General features: G+C 46.4%; 1 protein-coding gene across 1 annotated transcript in view; it reads left to right on the forward strand.

Moving 5' to 3' along the window:
* The first annotated feature begins 5,847 nt into the window (after positions 1–5,847).
* The window catches only part of NODAL (nodal growth differentiation factor), a 31,926-nt gene continuing 14,809 nt past the window's right edge, over positions 5,848–22,964 (forward strand). The window contains exon 1 of the mRNA XM_073585789.1: positions 5,848–5,896. The gene's annotated coding sequence lies outside the window, so the exon portion shown is untranslated. The remainder of the gene's footprint in view (positions 5,897–22,964) is intronic.

Raw genomic sequence — 22,964 nt, forward strand, 5'->3', positions numbered from 1 at the left:
AAGCCAGTGCTCATTGAATGTTGTCAGATAACCCCAGCAAATACACATACACATACAAGGGGACAATGGCTGCCTGCCCCAATGGTATTTTCCTGCTACTGCTCATACCTGGAGCAATCTGTTACTCATTGAAAAGCCACCTTAGATCGGATTATGGTTCTCTACAGAAACATGTCAACAGGACTGATGGAGCAGGAAGCCTGGAGAGAGGCTCACCACATCCACCCAATCTCATGCTCAGCCTCTACCAACGTTTTCATCGTTTGGATACCAAGTATGTCGCAGGCCTGACCCCACCAGCGCTACCTGGCTTTAATTCCAGTCAACAAGCTGATATTATCAGGAGCCTTGCAGCTAAAAGTAAGAACATCTATTCAATATATTCTGTCCCTAGATTTGTATGTCTATGTATTCCTTAGATCCCAATTTTCAGTAAGCAGCTGTGTCTGGTGACCTTACTAGTTTTAGCTGACTGTTATATTTATGTATTAGATTGACTGTGCCATATTCTGACACATGATAGTAATTAATATCTAACTGACTGCTAATCACTGCATCAATAATCTTAAGGATGTCACGGAACAGAGATATGCTACAAACCTAGTGTCCTCATCAAATACATTGCCTTCATGGTCAATTTATGTGTCTATTCACGTGTCCACCATTCATAAAAAGTCACAGAGAGCATTGTGGCTCAGTGATTCGCACTGTTTATTTGTAGCTCTGGGGTCCTGGGTTCAAATGCCACCAAGGACAACATCTACAAGGAGTTTGTATGTTCTCCACGTTTTTGTCCAGTTTTGTCCAACACTCCAAAGACTTACTGATAGGGAATTTAGATTTTGATGCCCCTGTAGGGACAGTGATTATAATGTATGTAACATAGCTGTGAAATTAATGGTGCTATATAGAGTTAAATAAATAAAAAATAAATGACAGGTATGTTGGATCTAGATGCAAACTGATAACAACAAATCACGGCAAAAATTGATTTAATATGGAGTATTTTCGACAAGGAATGTGATATAGATTATGCTGTAATTTCCTTGACCATGACCATATAATGGATTGGAAAAATTTCAAATGTGAAAAGAGGCTTAAGGTATGTCTAAAAGTATGTCTAAAATAGCAATATATGGTAAAAAAAAAAAAATAGTGATTTCAGGAAGGATGACACACTATGTAATCAACCATAAAGATAAAACCTAAACTCATTTTGTGATATGAAAACCAGTGCTAAAAATCTCATTAAAATTAGTGCAGTCCATGGCTTTGACCAGACAATATCCTAAGAAACAGAGTTCATCTGTTAGAACTTTCTAATCGAATCACCATGCAGAGCAATGATACTTTTCTTACCACATAAAAATTAGCTTCAGTAAGAGAAAGTTGTGAAAGCTGGTGTTCAGCCAAGCTACTGGAGTCTACTGATATATCGAAATGTCTGACACTTGTTATTAATCTAAATGTGCATAATAAAGACAGGAACAATCCACACATTTAACAAGACAGCTAATAAAATGTAGTTTTTAAATTAAAATCTATTGTCTGCTTCCCAAAAAATGTGTCATTCAATCTATAAGAACATTTTGTGCAATATGTCACCCCATCAGACATACATTGTAATTCAGAATCTGTATGTCAATAACCCCATCGACATATGATACTGTAATATTTAGGGAGCAATATCAAGTTAAATTAAAGATTTCCTTCAGCTCCATGGTTGTAATTTGCTTATCTAATCCAGTAGTTAGTAAAGCCCCCACTACACACAGCGAGATCGCTAGCGATATCGCTAAAGCGTCACCGATTTTGTGACACAGCAGCGATATTGCTAGCGATATCGCTATGTGTGATACTTACCTCCGACCGCCTCCCCCGCTGATTATCGCCGATCGCGCGAGAACGTCCTGGACCGTTTCTCGTCGGCCACTTCCTGCTGGGCTTCCTGCTGGCGCTGACGAGCGACGCGTGGACGCGGGCGGGAGGACGTCTTCATCGCCGCATCTGACAGGTAAGTAGCGACCCCCGACCCCTGCTATGTCGCTGGTGAGATCTGCCTGTGTGGCAGCTCACTAGCGACCATTTAGCGATGCACCAGCGATCCTGATCGGGTCGTATCGTGGTCGGAATCGCTGGTGCATCGCTAAATGTACCGGTACTCTTACAGTTAGAATTTTGATAAACCCTATTAGAAGTTTGAAGGTGTCTGGGGAAAGGTCTGAGTTGACATAATGGCAGCAATGATGATGTGTGACAACGGAGCTTTACGATGATGCTACTGTATGGACCATATGTGAGATATAATTATACATATGGCCTTATGTTTTTCAGTGTTTGATTTGGAATTCCATTTTTGCCATGTTCTTAGAATTTTTTTTAAAGACCATGGCCCCCGATTCATCATTTGATTTTCTTTAAGTGACTTCTCTTTTTCCACTTATGGTATTCAACGCCATTGATGAATTTTGCGCAAAATCAAAGATGGTCTTGTTTCTTGCTTATTACCTTTTTATCACCTTTTTAGACCAACAAGTTTCATTAGACTTTAAAATGTTGCAAATCAGTCTTTAACTGAGCAAAAATAAAAAATGAGATATAAGTTACAACTGTAGAATACAATTGCGCAAAACAGTGCACAACATTTCGAAATGTTGAAAATGATGAATTAGGCTAAAACATCTGGGTTAGGAAAATCACACCCGCATTGCTGAACAAGCAAAAAATAAAAGCTGATGAAGACAAGTAAAACTTAAAACAAGCGCAAATTAAATAATGATTCAAGTGCAAGTTAAAAAAGACACTATTAGAACCAGATGAACTTCAGAACAAAAGTGTAAATGTCATAATGAATCGGACTCGTATATTTAGTTAATTGCATTCCTGTCTTATTTTGAAATACTTAACAGAGTAGGAATTGCTTACAAAAATCCATAGATTGTTCATATTCTTTTACTTTGATGTGCTTACTTTGATAGCAGTCTAGTATAAATCTCTTAGCCAGACGACCAGACGCTCTTTGGTGATTTACTAACACACAGCACTAATACACATCCTTTTCTTGGACACCTCTGAGTGAGGTCTCATCGGAAGACTTCTGCCAACCTTCAGCCCAACAGGAGTCCTCACCAGTATTGTTCTCTCACAGACTAAACAGCCATTGATTTAGGTGTGGGTCAGACAGGTCTATAGAAAACTCTTAACACCTGCATTACTGCAATCCACATCGAAGTGAATGACATTCAGCAAGGACATGAGTGGATTAGCTCAGTAATGTCCTCTGCGCTACTTTGAAAGCAACGTCTAATAATTTTGGCATTTTTGTTTCTCAGTTTCAACTTCATTTTTAACTGAAAGAGTTTAAATTTAATCAACTGCATTTCAAATCTGCTCCCTGAGCAAATCCAGTTTTGGAGCCGTTATAGTTTTAATGTATGGCAGTTTTTCTGAAATACCTATAAAATTATAGATGTTTCTATAAGAAATGTAGTCTTTAGAACATTTTAAGTGCAGTTTTATGACTGGTAATTTTAATGTTGTATATCAACTAGTTTCTTATTGTGACGGACTCAGCTTCTGCTGAGCCCATCTTCCTTTTTAGAGTGGACCCTCTGGGCCATGGCACCCACCTACCTAGGGCGAGCTGACCTAGTGAGAACCCACCCCCTGTACAGGGAGTGTCAGGGGCAAGACCAAGGGGGTGAGCCACCACGACTGCTGGGACCAGACGGCCGGCTCAGGGGACACTATTGAGTGTCTGGCAACAGGACGAGCAAGAAGCAAGACAAGACAAGACCTAGGTGCGAGGTATCTTCATTAGGATAACTTCAGAATCACATTCAGTGTAAAAACGTGAGAACAAGCAAAATGTGCAAAGAGCGTGCGTGGGCACGCCAAGGTCCATAGGATGGTACGTGCCAGGTGGCACGCCTAGGTACAGGTAAAGGCACAATGGCATCGGACTCCGGACCGCTGGCAACGATCGACATGATCAAGGCATCAGGCTGCGGACATCAGCTCCGGACATCAGGCCGCAGTCATCCAGCTTACGATCTCTGGCAGCAATCGGCAGGTTCCGGGCATCCGGCAGGCAAATCAGGGTTCAGGCAAGGAGGCACGTCAGATATCCAGGCATGGTGCGTGTTAGGGAACACGCCAAGGTCCAAGGCTAGGTGCGCGTGCAGGGGACACGCCAGGGTTCACAAAACGAGACAGGGTGCGTGTGTAGAGACACGCCAAAGCACAAGGTAAGACAGAGTGCGTGTGTAAAGACACGCCAAGGCACTAGGTAACAAAGCAGAGTCCTGCGTGTGCAAAGAGGCACGCCAGGGTCAGGCGAGGCAGAGTCCTGCGCGTGCAGAGAGGAACACCAGGGTCAGGCGTGGCAGAGTCCTGCGCGTGCAGAGAAGCACGCCAGGGTCAGGCGAGGCAGAGTCCTGCGCGTGCAGAGAGGCACGCCAGGGACAGGCGAGGCAGAGTCCTGCGCGTGCAGAGAGGCACGCCAGGGACAGGGTTCCAGGACAGGGTTAGGGCCTGTGCGTGCAAGAGGGCACGACAGGGGACATGGCAAGGCCTGCGCGTACTTTTACAGAAGCACGGGGAGGTATGCCATGGGCAGGCGAGGGCCTGCGCGTGCTTTAGAGAGCACGCAGAGCACAGTGCGGAAACAGCGTGAAGTGCAAGGAAGCACAGAGGGCACGGCTGGGGCACTGGCTAGCTGATCGGGCTGCGGCACTGACAGACGGGCAAGACTCCAGCGAACCCAGCTGAGGCATGGCAGGCGACACAGCTGTCACTGACCGACGAGCACGGCTGAGGCACAAGCAGGCGGCTAGGAAGGCAAAGAGCATACGAAGCAGCAAGGGAAGACAAGACAAGAAACCAGGCAGAGCATAGACATAGTACAGAACCAGGGACGGAAGCATAGGCAGAAACACGGAATCAGGTCAGAGCAAGAACAGAGCTAGCAGCGGAGCGTAGGCCGAAGCCCAGATCCGGGCCAAGGGAGAACCTTGGGACTAGCTTGGAAACCTGCAAGAGAGCACAATAGGAAAGAGTCTAGCAGCGGAGCGTAGGCGAAGCCCAGAGCCGGGCCAAGGCAGAACCTTGGGACTAGACATTGAAGAGAGCACAAAAGTAAGAGAGGAGGAATGGTGCATGTGCCAGAGAGCACTACAGGGCACCATAGGAGAGAGCGAGGCAGAGCAAGCAAAGACAGAGACCATAGGGAGGAACAAGGCAGAGCAAAGCAAGGTACGAAACAAGGCATAGCGAAAACAGGCAAGGCAGAGAATAACAGAAGGACTACAAGTCCAAGCAGGACAAGGACGAACATGGCACAACGGACAAACATAAGACAAGGCATGGGACAAGAGACAAAGTACGAGCACGGAGCGTGTGCAGAGATGCACGACAGAGCAGAGTGCAAGGGCACAGAATAGAGGGAGCTCCCCACAGACCAAGCAGCCATGCAGGGACACCACACAATACTCAGGCCCTGAGCATAGGAAGGGGCGGTCTAATATAGGGCATAGCACCTCCTCTTCGGGTCAGGACCAGGGGAGACCTTCCTAGTTCAGATGCTCCAGGATCACAGAGCGCAGTCACATGATCAGGGTTTCAGACATGACGAGATGATCACAGAACCAGACAGTGCAGGATCTTAGGAAACGTCACATGATCAAGGTTTCAGACATGACGAGATGATTGCAGAACCAGACAGTGCAGGATCCTAGGAAAGGTCACATGATCAGAGTTTCAGACATGACGATATGATTGCAGAACCAGACAGTGCAGGATCTTAGGAAAGACACATGATCAGGGATTCTAGACATGACGAGAAGATCACAGAAGGCAGAGCAGAAACGCAGGCATCTTGCGGCTCAGCAGACATGAGGTGAGTGTGCACACTGATCCAGGGAATAAGCAGGACAGCAGACACGAGATGCGTGTGCACACCGCTCCAGGGTCATGAGGCAAAACAGACATGGCGGACATAACACACATGGCGAGCATGACACTTATAAAGTGACTGACCTGTACTAAATTATTGATAACCTGTCAATGGAACAATTGATCAATATGAGATCGATGGTGGTCTGACATCTAAAGGGGGTTTTACACATAGCGATATCTCTAGCAATATCGCTAAAACGTCACAGATTTTGTGACGTTATAGCGATATTGCTAGCGATATCGCTCTGTGTGATACTTACCTCCGACCGGCTCCCCCGCTGTTCATCGCTGATCACGCGAGATCGTCCAGCTCCATTTCTCGTCGTCTGCTTCCTGCTGGGCTTCCTGCTGTGTGAGACGAGCGATGCGTGGAGGCGGGCGGGAGGACGTCAGGATTGCTGTGTGTGAAAGGTAAGTATCGTCCGCTGCGTCGCTGCTGCATCGCTGTGAGATCTTTCTGTGTGGCAGCTTACTAGCGATCATTTAGCGATGCACCAGCGATCCTGACCGGGTCGGATCGCTGGTCGGATCGCTGGTGCATCGCTAAATGTAAAAGGGCCTGAACACCCACACATCTAGCAGAGCACAACTGTAAGCAATGTATCAAGCAGAATGCTATAAGCTCTGGATATTATTTACTGGCTACTGTCAACTACTGCAGTTTATCTTCTATTCGCCATAACAAACATCAGCTAATTGGTGGAGGTGACAGGGGTTGGACTCCAGTGATCTTATGTTAAAGAGGTTGTCTGGGACTTCAACATTCATGGCCCACCTCAGGACAGGTCATCAACGATGGAGGTAGGGGTGCGACACTCGGCACCCCCGCTGATCAGCTGCTCTTAGTGCCAGCAGGGGCCGGAACTTATCAGTTATGGAGCAGCACAGCTACGCTGACTGTATTGTGGACATAGCCTGGCACTACCCATTCACCCCTTATTGATATGCATAGGGGGTAGTTGTGAAGTACTCAGCCACGATCACTGTGCAGTCCACCGAGCTGTGCAATGCAGCTCTATAACTAAGCAATTCCGCCAGCTGCCAACACTGGGAACAACTGATCGTCCGGATGCTGTTTGTCGTACCCCCACTGATCAGACATTGATGACCTTAATATACTATATATATATATATATATATATATATCATCTTTTGCATGTTAAAAATAGAAAAAGGAAAATGGGCCCCCCCTGCAAAAGTTTAGGCACCCTGTATGGTTAGTACCTAGTAGCACTCCTTTTGAAAGTATCACAGCATGTAAATGCTTTTTGTTGCCAGCCAAGAGTCTTTCACTTCTTGTTTGAGGGATTATCATCCATTTTTTCCTTGGAAAATTCTTCCAGTTCTGTGAGATTCCTGGGTCATCTTGCATGCACTGCTATTTTAAAGTCTGGCCACAGATTTGCAATGATGTTCAGATCAGGAGACTGTGAGGGACATTGTAAAACCTTCAAGTTGCACCTTCTGAGGTAGGCTATTGTAGATTTTGACATGTGTTTATGATTATTATTCATTAGTAGAAGCCATCCTCTTTTCAACTTCAGCTTTTTTACAGACGGTGTAATGTTTGCATCAAGAATTTGTTGTAATTTCATTGAATCCATTCTTTCATCTATTAGTGAAATGTTCCCCATGCCACTGGCTGCAACAGAACCCCAAAGCATAATTGATCCACCCCAATGCTTAATGGTTGGCGAGATGTTCTTTTCCTGAAATACTGTGCCCTTTTTTTCTCCACACATACATTGTGGTCAAAGAGGTGTATCTTAACCTCTTTGATCTACAGGACTTGTTCCCAAAATGCATCAGGCTTGTTTAGATTTCTTTTCCATACTTCTGACTCTGATTTTTATGGTGGTAATGCAGGAGAGATGCAGGTGTCTCTGAACAGTAAACTAATGTACCACAACTCTAGAGTCTGCTAAATCTTTCTGAAAGTCTTTTGCAGTCAAGCAGGGGTTGTTATGTTCCTCTCTAACAATTTTATGAGTGCCTCTCACTGAAATTTTGCTTGGTCTTCCAGCCCTTATCTTGACCTTCACTGTTCCTGAAACTACTATTTCTTAATTTCATTTTTAACTGAGGAAAGGGCAATTTGAAAACACTTTGCTATCTTCTTATAGTCTGAGAGAGAGAGAGAGAGAGAGAGAGAGAGAGAGATAGAGAGAGAGAGAGAGAGAGAGAGAGATTTTTTTTTTTTTTTTGTCCGGCACCCAGAAAGAAATTCGGGTTAAATCAGTGTTTGCAGGATCCGCCAGAGAAAAAAACGTTACAAGCTCCGTTTTGAAATTTTTGAGGATGGTGACGGACAGCAACTTTTGGCGGATCCTCACAAAAAACGGATGCAACGGACAGCAATCCGTCACAATCCGCCATTAATGCAAGTCAATGGGAAAAAAACGGATCCTCAAAAAAAATTTGAGGATCCGTTTTTTTTCAAAACCTGGCGGATTGTGACTGATTGTAAAAAACGGAAGTGTGAAAGAGGCCTAAGGCACAAGCTGGAGCTTTTCTGTCTATTTTTCCCCTTATCAGTGAGGGTGTCCACTACAGAATCCACTTGGGGCCTGTCCTTGTTAGGACAGGACTAATGCTGGGGCACGACAGGGAGTATTGGGGAACACTTTACATTAACACTGGTTTTCCCATGTTTCGGCTCCCCATGAGTGGATAGCCTCTCCAGCAGGATATGCCCTGATGCTGGAATGCTATATCTAATACCAATGGTGAGACCAAACCATTTTTTATTGAGCAATGAGCACTGGTTCACATGAGCACTTTTTTGTAATGTTTTAGTGTTATGTCCTTTTAATGGTTCATTAAAGGTTATGTTTTAATTTACTTCATGTGGGATACTCTCTAGGCTGTGTGCAACATTTAACCCCTGAGGGTTTTTTGGAATAGTGTTAAAGAGCTCACACTATAGCTGAGTGCACATTACATTGCATGACCTATAGCTGAAAACTGCAGACTGCCAAGATGTTTGCTGTTCAGTACTGTAGTCACTTCTCATGTGCACAGCATGATTGTTAGTAGACTGTTCTCTAGATAGATTACTACTTTCCTTAAGGCCCCGTCACACTAAGCGATCTCGGTAGCAAGATCGCTGCAGAGTCACAACTTTTGTGACGTAACAGCGATCTCACCAGCGAGATTGCTGTGTGTGACAGCGATCAGCGAGCGGCCCCCCTGCCGATATCGCTGCAAGAAATCTCTGGACATTTCTTTGGTCGCTGGTCTCCCGCTGGCCAGCACGCATCGCTGTATGTGACAGGCGGGAGACCAGCGATCAGGTGTAAAAAATAATAAAAAAAATAAAATATATAGTTATTCTCACCTTCCGAAGTCCCGTTCAGCCATCCTGCCTCTCTCCACGCTCCGGTCCCAGTGATCCTTTGCACGAATGACCGCGAGACTTTGTTATCCCTCGAGACCGTGACATCTTCCTGACGGTATATATATATATAGTATATTAAGGTCATCTTCGGGACGTCGGAAGGTGAGAATAAATATATTTTTTATTTTGATTCTATTTTTTACAGGGATGGCCAGCGATGCCGGGCGCTCGGCATCGCTGTGCTGATCGCTGGTGAAGCTATCTGTGTGACAGCTCACCAGCGATCACATAGCGACTTACTAGCGATCCTGACACCTTGATATCGGTGTCGGGATCGCTGGTAAGTCGCTTAGTGTGACGGGGCCTTTAGCAGTGCAGATCTTGTTTACACATTATTTTTAGGCAAGCTTGTGGGAGGAGGAGACACAGATTAGATATTAGAAAAAACTTTTTGACAGTTAGAGTGATCAATGAGTGGAACAGGCTGCCACGAGAAGTGGTGAGTTCTCCTTCAATAGAAGTCTTCAAACAGAGGCTGGACAGACATCTGTCTGGGATGATTTATTGAATCCTGCTTTGAGCAGGGGGTTGGACCAGATGGCCCAGGAGGTCCCTTCCAACACTACCATTCTAAGATTCTATAATTAATTGCCAGCCTGTTTATATTGGCCTATTATCAGGAAATGGGCATTCCTAGGAAAGCCCGTTCATAATAATCGACCATTGTAAAGGCACCTTAAAGGGAACCTGTCAGCAGGATTATGTACAGTATCCTACAGACACTGTCAGGTCGACGCCGTTATACTGACTAAAATGATACCTTGGTCCCTAGTTGGTTAAATATGTCTTGTGGTGGTTGTTTAATCTTTATTTTCAGTTTTGAGTTAATGATATGCTTGTGTTCTGGATCGGCCTGTGGGTGGGGGGTCTTCATGTGGTGCTCTGATTAGGTATTTATGTGTATGGCTTCTGACAGGTCACTGAACCCTCAGTGACCTGCGCCCTAGTTTACATAATGAATATTATATAGATATCTTGAAAAAATATCCCCTTCTGCAGGCAAGCACCAGTGGTGGCGCCTGCGCTGCAGCATGATCGCATATGTACTGAGTATGTAATTCATTTCTTTCATGTTATCCTTAAATTCATAGAAAAAAATCAGTTTGGAAATTACACCTGCCGCATCTGCACAGTAGCAGCTATCGTTGATCTGATAGCTGCTACAGCGCAGGCAGCGCCATCTTGCTAGAGAAAAAAATCCCTCTCCAAGATGGTGCCACCGACTCCATTTTCAAACTGATTTTTTTATATATGAATTTAAGGATAACATGAAATAAATTAATTACATACACATTACATATGTGATCATCATGTAAACTAGGGGACAGGTCAGTGAGGGATCACTTGCAAAACACAAGCCGCGGAGACACCATCACGTGTTTCTCAACGCAAGCAATGACTAGCCAGGTCTTTCCCCGGGAAGGAACAACCACGGGAAGGGCAGTCTCCAATGAAGGAAACCACCTATGCCAAAACTTGGTATCCATCCACAGACAGCTGTTTCGGGGTATTGCCCCTCATCAGTGTGGAGTAGAAAACTGGCCAGTGGTGGTTTCCTTCATTGGAGACTGCCCTTCCCGTGGTTGTTCCTTCCCGGGGAAAGACCTGGCTAGTCATTGCTTGCGTTGAGAAACACGTGATGGTGTCTCCGCGGCTTGTGTTTTGCATGTTTTTGCATATTTCCCATAAGGGATGGGGGCATTGCTCTAGAATCACTGCGTTGAGAAACATGTGATGGTGTCTCCGCAGTGTTGGATGTTGATCTCCATGAGGTCACTCATCCTCATTTTCACAGTCTTTTACTAGGCATTGCTCCTACTAGTCAGTTTCCTACTCCACACTGATGAGGGGCAATACCCCGAAACAGCTGTCTGTGGATGGATACCATGTTTTGGCATAGGTGGTTTCCTTTATTGGAGACTGCCCTTCCCATGGTTGTTCCTTCCCGGGGAAAGACCTGGCTAGTCATTGCTTGCGTTGAGAAACACGTGATGGTGTCTCCGTGGCTTGTGTTTTGCATGTTTTTGCATATTTCCCATAAGGGATGGGGGCATTGCTCTAGAATCACTGCGTTGAGAAACATGTGATGGTGTCTCCGCAGTGTTGAATGTTGATCTCCATGAGGTCACTCATCCTCATTTTCACAGTGAGGGATCACTGACCTGTCAGAAGCCATACTGATGAATACCCAATCAGAGCAACACATGAAGACCCCCCCCCCACAGGCCACCCTGGAGCACGGGCATATCATTAACTCAAAACTGGAAATACAGATTATACAACAATCCCAAACGGATTTCATCACTCAAGGCATCATTTTAGTCAGTATAACGGTGCCAAACTGACACTGTCTGTTGGTTACTGTGCACAATCCTGCTGACAGGTTCCCTTTAACTCATTGTTGTAAATTATTTGTTATGCAGATTGTTGTATTTTGTTAACCCTGGCTTAGCATAACTAAGAAGGAACTATCAAATGTGCCTTGGGTGCTGAATACCATGAGGTCACTCTGTCACTGCACCTTGGTGAGGATATTAGAACACAAAACCAAGGGCATACCTAGGGGCATTTAACTGGTTCATGTGTAGGTTCGGTGGGCTGAGCTGGGGGGTGGTCCCTCTGGATACCGCGCAGTAATGTACAGACACAAGCTGGAGGCAAGTTTCGGGTGCAACAGGTCCAAGTTTATTCTTTCTCTCGCCGTCCGCCACACGGCCTCACAGCACACCGCACTTTTCTTCACGGTTCTCCAGTTACAGAACACAGGGTGACACACTTTCTCCAGGGGTGTATATTTACGTACTGTCCCCTTTACACTCAGTGACTCTCTGACAGCTCCATCACTGTGGCTGCCTAAGGCCTATACACCAACAGTAATGTTACTGGTCAAGCGTCGTTCCAATACGGTGTCCCACACCCGGAGCCTCGTCTATACTGCGGTACTTTGTGTCAGGACCACCCCCCTGACTTCCTTTCTCCTCAGTCCCCCTGGTTGGGTTTTCCTCACAGTGCAGCAACTGTCACAGTCTCCTTGTCACTTGAGCTCCCCCTGGGGACTGGAACTTTCTGGAACCCTCCTGTCAAATTTATAACTTTCCCAGTTCCCTATAACTCCGCCCCCATGACCAACGGTTTCTTAGCCCTAAGCTCATGTCAAGTCCTATGCTCACACTCCTCCCTGCCCTCTAATGTCAGTTAAAGGTACTGCACGTCACCTACACTTTCCTAGCTGTTTTCCCTTTTTAAATCTGACCAGTCAGTCCGTCCGTCATTTCACCTTCCCTACACACTCCCTTCCTTTGTCTATTGTCGTCCCCGACAATCTTACTCTCCTACTCTTCCCTTCTGTCACTTTTCACAATCCGGTATGCCATGATTGAGGCCTTATACCTACCAGATCATCGCCGGCGCCCGCCTTCCTCTTCCTGGGGTGTTCGTGGTGTCTGGGACCTGACCTAGGACTACTGTCTGCTTCACATCTTCCATCTCTTTGTCTTTCTCTTAGTTACCAGTCATGGTCGGCGTCTCGGTCTCAAAGACCCTCTCAACTCATAGACCTCTTCGGTCTCACGCTTCCTTTGGTCACCCAGACCTTCCCTTACCCGGACTTGTTGCATTTTCTTGTGCATATCATACATCAGAACAACTCTATGATATCACAAGTACCCCTTTTTCTTACTTTTTTTTTCTATTGCTTGTTAAAACCAACATATAAATAACATAAACATAACAGATTTTCTCCTTCTCCCCCTTCCTTTAACATGGACACTTACTCTCTGCTTACATCCCCACTTTGTCAGGCTTAACACACAAAAAAACCTTCAATTTTTATATTAAACTTTTTTTTTTTCATTAACTTGGACGCAAACTGTCCTTGTGATTTGCACAGCGGTGCAACGAAATTTTGAAAGTTCAAGCCACCTCCTAGTGGCCGGCAGTGAGGGGCCCCACGGCCGTGGAGCTCCCGGGATGTAAGGAGTGTCCTGTGAGTTCTTTCTACGGGGGCTCGTGACCTTCGGATTCGGCAATCACAGCTACCGCGTAGTAGCCGCGGGGACAGTACTCTTTGTAGTACGACACCAAGTCCCCCTCGTGTAGAGCCCGGCCGTGACGAATAGAGGCCATATTAATATAAACCTTCTGGCCGGTAGCCAGATCACGTATGAACCCATACCCCCTGGGTATATTCGTATACACGAGCCGTCCCATAGATCATGTCACCGCCATGCCAACCTCCCCCTTTGCATGAAGCAGGTTCCATACTTCCTGCTCCCTGGCTTTATTCATTTTTACCACTTCTGCGACCCAAACGGAGGGTCCGGTGTGAGCCCAGGAGTCCGGTGGGCAGGACTTAGCCGGGGAAAAATACAGGGCAGAGGCTGCTGGTGATGTCTGCGGCCCAGCAGCCACTGGGGCCGGGTGGTGGATAGGGGCAGACAGGTTTTCCGGATGTTGGGCCACAGGACCTGACAAATAGGCCTCAGCCAGTTCCCATGCCGGCATAACCACGGCTGCAGGGTGGACTGCATCCGGAGCTTCAGCCGGAGCCGTCATAACCGGAGTAACAGCTGGTTTCTGGGAGGATGTCACCACTTGCAGGGGGGATGCAACAGCATCTTCTGGAAACAGGCTCCGCATCGGCAACATCGGGCGTGGCGTCACCGGGCGGGGTGGCTCGGGGCTGGGAGTGTAGGGCCCACTCAGCTCCGCATAGACAGTGGGGTCTTCCTTGGCCAGCCTTTCGGGATCACAGGAGGCCGCGTGCTGCGGCTGAGTGGTGGGGGCCGCTTGCGGAGCCGCTGGCAAAGCCGGGGGAACACTCACCTTCCCCGGCGTCGCGGTCTCCGTCACATCTTCCCGCGGCTGCTCCTGCAGTCTCCGCTCTTCACTCCACCAACCGGTGAGGCTGGCCTCCAGGCCCAGAGGTTCCGCGGAGGGGCTCTCTGCTGGTATCTTGGGTGGCCGCTCCCGTGGGATCCGCCATGGCTCCGCTCCTCCACCCAAAACCGGACTGGCTGTTCGTGACTCCGAGGAATAGATCTTCTGGCGGAGCTCGACCTCCCGCCACCATCGCCACTCCAAGCGGCCGATGCCTGTACAACCGCAGCGTTGCATCCCGTCCAGTGGGCAGCAATCGAATGGCGCCAAACAGCCGCAGACAATCTTTTCCTCTGTGCCACTCCCACTGCTGGGTGGGGCGATGGCAGGCTTTTCCACCCACTTGTCAGGGTCCAGTATGTGGGAGCGTCGGCCTCCTGGTACATATCGCCGTCCCCAAGGGTACGTAGGAGGGGGCCCCAGTCCATTGGAGACAATGGCAAACACCTGGATCTCTCCCCTGCGCTGAAGCAGCACCGCCATCTTGCTCCGGACCTGGTACCGCCCTGGATCCTCTGCTGGCAACGCAGATACGCCACAGCGCTCCCAATTTGTAATCCACAGGTTGGTAATTTGTAATCCACAGGTGTTTATAATCCACACAGTGCAGTCCAAGTCCGTTCCCACTCCTCAGAGGCAGGCCTGCCGCAGAAGATATTGTATTAGCGGCGTTGATCCTGCCGACTACGCCAAGTGTAGGGTCAGTGGGCCGGGCTGGGGGGTGGTCCCTCTGGATACCGCACAGTAACATACAGACACAAGCTGGAGGCAAGTTTCGGGTGCAAAAGGTCCAAGTTTATTCTTTCTCTTGCCGTCCGCCAGACGGCCTCACAGCACACCGCACTTTTCTTCACAGTTCTCCGGTTACAGAACACAGGGTGACACACTTTCTCCAGGGGCGTATATTTACGTACCGTCCCCTTTACACTCAGTGACGCTCTGACAGCTCCATCACTGTGGCTGCCTTAGGCCTATACACCAACAGTAATGTTACTGGTCAAGCATCGTTCCAATACGGTGTCCCACACCCGGAGCCTCGTCTATACTGCGGTACTTCATGTCAGGACCACCCCCCTGACTTCCTTTCTCCTCAGTCCCCCTGGTTGGGTTTTCCTCACAGTGCAGCAACTATCACAGTCTCCTCGTCACTTGAGCTCCCCCTGGGGACTGGAACTTTCTAGAACCCTCCTGTCAAATTTATAACTTTCCCGGTTCCCTATAACTCCGCCCCCACGACCAACGGTTTCTTAGCCCTAAGCTCATGTCGAGTCCTATGCTCACACTCCTCCCTGCCCTCTAATGTCAGTTCAAGGTACTGCACGTCACCTACACTTTCCTAGCTGTTTTCCCTTTTTAAATCTGACCAGTCAGTCCGTCCGTCAGGTCACCTTCCCTACACATGCACCCCTAATATTGTGAGGTGAGAGTTCTCCAATAAGCCACATTGCTACATTTAGCAAAGCACCAGCGATCCCGACCAAGATACGACCTGGTCAGGATCGCTTGTGCATCGCTAAATGGTCGCTAGTGAGCTGCCACACAGGCAGATCTCACAGCGATGCAGCAGCGATACAGCGGTCGTTACTTACCTTTCAGACGTGGCGATCCTGACGTCCTCCCGCCAGCGTCCACGCGTCGCTCGTCGGCGCCAGCAGGAAGCGCCCGACGAGAAATGGAGCTGCGCGATCTCGCGCGATCAGCGACAGATAGCGCGGGAGCCGGTCGGAGGTAAGTATCACACATAGCAATATCGCGAGCGATATCGCTGCTGCATCACCAAATCTGTGATGCTTTAGCGATATTGCTAGCGATATTGCTATGTGTAAAACCCCCTTTATACCAGGGGTTTTTAGGATACAGAGAAAGGTAGTGAACAGAACCTTTGTCTTTGGTGAAGGAAAAGCCTAGCTATGACTCAACAGAAGACTAGAGCAGTGAACTGTTTACTTACCACCGTGCTGCCACAATTCTATATATGCAGTTAGGTCCAGAAATATTTTGATAGTGACACAAGTTTTGACATTTTAGCTATTTACCAAAACATATTAAAGATACAGTCATATAATCTATATGGGATTAAAGTGCAGCCTGTTATGAATGGGTCACTGAGGTGGAGAGCAGTCCCGAGCTGAGCCACAGAACACCAGAGAGGTTGGTAACTAAGCGGATTGCAGACCCCTGATCCTATCCACACAATTAGCAGTAGCCGTGGAGCGTACCTACGATGATCCTAGACGCCTCGGCACAGCCGGAGCGCTAACTACGCCTAAAGCAAGAAAGGGGAAAGTTAAACTGCCCCAGAGCAGACCCCAAAGGAATAGATAGCCCCCAAACATATATTGTCGGTGAGACAAGATGAAAACACAAACGCAGGTAGGAAAATAGGCTGAGCAAATGATGGGGCCCACACTGACTAGACAGGACAGGAAAGGATAGATACTGTCTGCAGTCACACACAAAAAACCCTGCAAAATGTCCAACACGACAGATGCACAAAAGCCCTGAAGTCACACGACTTCGCCTCCCACTATATCAGTACTCTGGTAGATTCTGAAAGCAAAGCAACAGAGACCAATATACCAGAAAGGAAAAACAAACTGGCACAAGCAGCAACATATGGCGGTGATGCATTACAGCCGCAGCTGGAGCTGGCTGACCAGCACAAAGCAGGAATAGAAAGAACCTGAGCAAATGCAAACAGAAAAGCAAATTAATCACTTAGCTGGACAATGCAGGGAAAGAGCTGGATACATCAGACCTAGGAGGCAAAACAGCAAAAATTACCAGCAGGGATAGAGGGCGTCGGCTGTCTTAAATCCCATTCTGATGCCTCAGAACTCCAATCGTTGTTCTCATTATCAGGTGGTAAGCCTCTGTCAATCAACTCAGCTCCACTACCTCCATTAACCACCAGAGGGAGCCCAGAAAGAGAATTCACAACAGTACCCCCCCTTGAGGAGGGGTCACCGAACCCTCATCCACGCCACCAGGCCGATCAGGATGGGCCTGGTGAAAAGCACGAACCAATCTTTCGGCAAGAATGTCAGAAGCAGAGACCCAGGAATTATCCTCCTGGCCATAACCCTTCCATTTGACCAGGTACTGGAGTCTCCGTCTAGCCAAATGAGAATTCAAAAACTTCTGGAGAGCCTTCAAAGAAGTGGGCTGAACCCAATCATAAATTGCCTGTATCTTGGCTGGGTCCATTTCAATAGCCGATGGGGACAAAATGAAATCCTCTGTACAACAAAGAGGCACTTCGATCCCTTAACATACAGAGAATTTTCCCTCAAAATCTGGAACACAGTCCGGACATGTTCCACATGAGAATCCCAATCACTGGAAAATACCAAAATATCATCCGGATAAATGATCAAAAACTTATCCACCAAGTCCTGGAAAATATCATTCATAAAAGACTGGAAGACAGAAGGGGCATTAGTGAGCCCAAAAGGCATCACCAGGTACGCAAAATGTTCCTCCGGAGTATTAAATGCCATTTTCCATTCATCCCCGTGCTTGATGCGAATAAAATTATACGCCCCCTGAGGTCAAGCTTGGTAAACCAACAGGCACTTTTAACTCTGGAAAATAAATCAGAAATCAGGGGTAACGGGTACTGATATTTAACAGTGATTTTGTTAAGGGAACGATAGTCAATACATGGCCTTAATGAACCATCTTTCTTGGCCACAAAAAAGAAACTAGCACCTAAAGGTGAAGAGGAGTGTTAGGAACGGTGGAACGCACTAAATAAAATAAATAATAAAGTGCTTTCGCCTCTCAGGGTCCACTGTGCAGAAGGTGTTATAACTGCTGCTGAGTAATGGCAGACATGCTATATGGCGGTATAATGCGCACGGGTTCAACTTCACCTGAAGTGCGCAAAGCGGACTCTGTTAACTCACAGAGTCGCTGTAACATAAACATATAAAAAGCTGAGCCTGTTAGTGTCACAGGCCTCAGGTAAATGCACACACGATATCTGGTCACAGGAGCAGGACCCAAGGCAGAGGAGCTGCGTCCGTCTAGACCTACCGTGCGTGCGGCATCGCTACTGCGGACGCCAAGGAGGGCTGCAACTGCAGCGCGGCGTAGGACACTGCCGCTAGTCGACAAAGCAAAGAAGCAGGCGCAATATCGGACGCTAGCCCTGTGGATGATGGTGTAGTGGCTTGAGGATTGCCATGCGCTGGCGCTGACTCTAATCTAAGTCCCTGTACACATTCGTAATATCAGAGTGAGGGGATCTTAATGAGTCATTCGCAGGTTCATACATCCATCATCATTCACACAGTAGCAACTAGAGACTATACTAGCGCATGGCCGAACGGTCATGTGTGCTTTTTATAGCTGGGACCTTCCGGAAGCTTCCAGATCTCCGAGATGGACCAATGAGATCTGGAGCAGGACCTGGGCACATGACTCCCGATCTCCAATGGGAGATCGTCTCGTGAGCATGCCCAGTAGGAGAACCTCTGTTCTTAGTCTCTGGAGCGATCTGCTGCAAAGCAATCTCCTCTGCAGTAGATAGACAGCAGGAGACCGCAGAATGTGAGGCTCTGGATTCCTGCAGAGCAGATGCAGAAACCTGATGCCTAACAAGAAGAGCAGGCCCGAGCTGAGCCACAGAACACCAGAGAGGTTGGTAACTAAGCGGATTGCAGACCCCTGATCCTATCCACACAACTAGCAGTAGCCGTGGAGCATACCTACGATGATCCTAGATGCCTCGGCACAGCCGGAGAGCTAACTACACCTAAAGCAAGAAAGGGGAAAGCTAAGCTGCCCTAGAGCAGACCCCAAAGGAATAGATAGCCCCCAAACATATATTGTCGGTGAGACAAGATGAAAACACAAACGCAGGTAGGAAAATAGGCTGAGCAAATGATGGGGCCCACACTGCCTAGACAGGACAGGAAAGGATAGATACTGTCTGCAATCACGCACAAAAAACCCTGCAAAATGTCCAACACGACTGATGCACAAAAGCCCTGGAGTCATACGACTTCGCCTCCCTATATATCAGTACTCTGGTAGATTTTGAAAGCAAAGCAACAGAGACCAATATACCAGGAGGGAAAAACAAACTGGCACAAGCAGCAACATATGGCGGTGATGCAGAACATCCCCAGCCGGAGCTGGCCGACCCGCACAAAGCAGGAATAGAAAGAACCTGAACAAATGCAAACAGAAAAGCAAATGAATCACTTAGCTGGACAATGCGGGGAAAGAGCTGGATACGTCAGACCTCAGGAGGCAAGGCAGCAAAAATCATCAGCAGGGATAGAGGGCGTCGGCTGTCTTAAATCCCATTCTGAAGCCTCAGATCTCCTACTGTTGTTCTCATTATCAGGTGGTAAGCCTCTGTCAATCAAATCAGCTCCACTACCTCCATTAACCACCAGAGGGAGCCCAGAAAGAGCATTCACAACAGCAGCCACTCAGCTTTGATTTGAGGTATTCATATGGACAATTCTCTCAAAAGTTCTTTAGTGGGCTTTTTCATCGTTAATCCATCATCAATTAAGCAAGTAAAAGGTCGGCAACTGATTCCAGGTGTGGCATTTGCATTCGGAAGCTGTTGCTATGAATCTACAACATTCTGTCAAAGGAGCTCTCAATGGAAAAGAAACAGACCATCAGTGGGCTGAAAAAAAGAAGAAATCCATCAGAGAGATAGAATAAATGTTAGGAGTGACCAAATTAAAAGTGTGGTACATTCTGCAAAAAAAAAAAAATGCATTGATGAGCTTGGGAAAACAAAAAGGCCTGGACGTCCACTAAAGTCAACAGTGGTAGAAAACCCTAGAATCCTTTTCATGGTGATGGTAAACCCCTTCACAGCATTCACCCAAGTGGAATAACTTTCTCCAGGGAGTAGGTGTTTCAGTATCTAAGGCTGGTTTCAAATTAGCATTTCTGTGTACATGTTGCGTTAGGCGGGCATGTCAAATCGACGCACAGGGACGCATCCGCATACAACGCATGTCCCTGCGTACACAATATTAAATACAGGCACGTAGGGCGCATGTGGATCTATGCGGATCTTAAGGAAACAAGTACGCAGGCCTACGCTGCGCATAGAAACGCTAATGGAAACCAGCCTAAGCCTACCACAAATAGAAGACCTTATGAGAGCAAATACAGAGTGTTCACAGCAAGGTTCAAACAATTAATCAGCTTTAAAAATAGAAAGGCCAGATTAGATTTTGCCAAAAATATCTAAGAAAGCCAGCCCAGTTGTGGAAAAGCATTATTCATACAGATCAACCTATACAGAATGATGGGAAGAAGAAAGTATAGAGAAGGACAGTTTATGATTCAAAGCACACCATATCCTCTGTAAAACACGGTGGAGGCAGTGAGATGTCATGGGCATGCATGGCTTCCAATGGCACTGGGTCACTAGTATTTATTGATATTGTGACTGAAGACAGAAGCAACAGTATGAATTCTGAAGTCTACAAGGTTATACTTTCTGCTCAGATTCACCCAAATGCAGCAAGCTTGATTGGATGGTGCTTCACAGTACAGATGGATAATGACCCAAAACATACCGCAAAAGTAACCCAGAAGTTTTTTAAGGCAAAGAAAGAAATATTCACCAGATCTCAACTGCATCAAGCATGCATTTCACATGCTTAAGGCAGAAAGATCCACAAACATGCAACAACTGCAGTCAGTTGCAGTAAAGACCTAACAAATGATCGCAAAGGAGAAAACCCAGCATTTTGTGATGCCCATGGATTCCAGACTTCAGACAGTCATTGCCTGCAAATGATTCTCTACAAAGTATTAAAAATGAACATTATATTTATGGTAAAATTAACTTGTCCAATTACTTTTGAGCCCCTGAAATGAGGAGGCTTTGTAGACAAATGCTTGCTATTCCTAAATGTATCACGGGATATTTTTGTTCAACCCCTTTACTTAAACCTGAAGGTCTCCACTTCAATTGCATCTCAGTTGTTTCATTTTAATTACAAAATAAGATTGCGTCATTGTCCAAATATTTCTGGACCTAACAGCAAATAGCTGACAAGTAGGCACTGATTAACCCCTTCACTACCAAGGGTGGTTTGCACGTTAACTACCGGGCCAATTTTTACAATTCTGACCACTGTCCCTTTATGAGGTCATAACTCTGGAACGCTTCCATGGATCCCGGTGATTCTGACATTGTTTTCTCGTGACATATTGTACTTCATGTTAGTGGTAAAATTGCATTCAAATAACTTGCGTTTATTTGTGAAAAAAACGGAAATTTGGCGAAAATTTTGAAAATTTCGCAATTTTCCAACTTTGAATTTTTATGCCCTTAAATCACAGCGATACAGCACACAAAAAACTTAATACATAACATTTCCCACATGTTTACTTTACATGAGCACAATTTTGGAACCAAAATTTTTTTTTGTTAGGAAGTTATAAGGGTTAAAAATTGACCAGCGATTTCTCATTTTTGCAACACCATTTTATTTTTAGGGACCACTTCACATTTGAAGCCACTTTGAGGGGTCTATATGATAGAAAATACCCAAAAGTGACACCATTCTAAAAAATGCACCCCTTAAGGTGCTTAAAACCACATTCAAGAAGTTTATTAACCCTTTAGGTGCGTCACAGGAATTTTTTGAATATTAAAAAAAAAATGAACATTTAACTTTTTTTCACAAAAAAAATACTTCAGGTTCAATTTTCTTTATTTTACCAAGGGTAACAGGAGAAATTGGACTGCAAAAGTTATTGTGCAATTTGTCCTGAGTACGCTGATACCTGATATGTAGGGGGGAACCACTGTTTCGGCGCATGGCAGACCTCAGTAGGGAAGGAGCGCCGTTTGACTTTTTCAATGCAAAATTGGCTGGAATTCAGATCGGACGCCATGCCGGGTTTGGAGAGCCCCTGATGTACCTAAACAGTGGAAACCCCCCAAGTGACCCCATTTTGGAAACTAGACCCCCCAAGGAACTTATCTAGATATGTGGTGAGAACTTTGAACCCACAAGGGCTTCACAGAAGTTTATAACGTACAGCGGTACAATTAAAAAATCATATTTTTTCCACAAAAATGATCTTTTCACCCCCAATTTTTATTTTTCCAAGGGTAACAGGACCCTAAAAGTTATTGTGCAATTTGTCCTGAGTACACTAATACCCCATATGTGGGTGTAAATGACTATTTGGGCGCATAGCAGAGCTCGGAAGGGAAGCAGCGCCATTTGACGTTTTTGGCTAGAATTGAGATCGGACACCATGTCGCGATTGGAAAACCCCTGATGTACCAAAACACTAGAAACCCCCCACAAATGACACCATTTTGGAAACTAGACCCCCCAAGGAACTTATCTAGATGTGTGGTGAGCACTTTGAACCCCCCAGTGCTTCACTGAAGTTTATAATGTACAGCAGTACAATTAAAAAATCTTATTTTTTCCACAAAAATGATCTTTTCACCCTCAATTCTTATTTTTCCAAAATTAACAGGACCCTAAAAGATATTGTGCAATTTATCCTGAGTACGCTGATACCCCACATGTGGGTGTAAACCACTATTTGGGTGCATGGCAGAGCTCGGAAGGGAAGCAGCGCCATTTGACGTTTTTGGCTGGAATTGAGATCGGACACCATGTCGCGTTAGGAAAGCCCCTGATGTACCAAAACAGTAGAAACCCCCCACAAATGACACCATTTTGGAAACTAGACCCCCCAAGGAACTTATCTAGATGTG

Source organism: Dendrobates tinctorius, unplaced genomic scaffold (assembly GCF_039654945.1).
Source record: "Dendrobates tinctorius isolate UK_male_01 unplaced genomic scaffold, ASM3965494v1 ptg000089l, whole genome shotgun sequence".
NCBI lineage: Eukaryota > Metazoa > Chordata > Amphibia > Anura > Dendrobatidae > Dendrobates > Dendrobates tinctorius.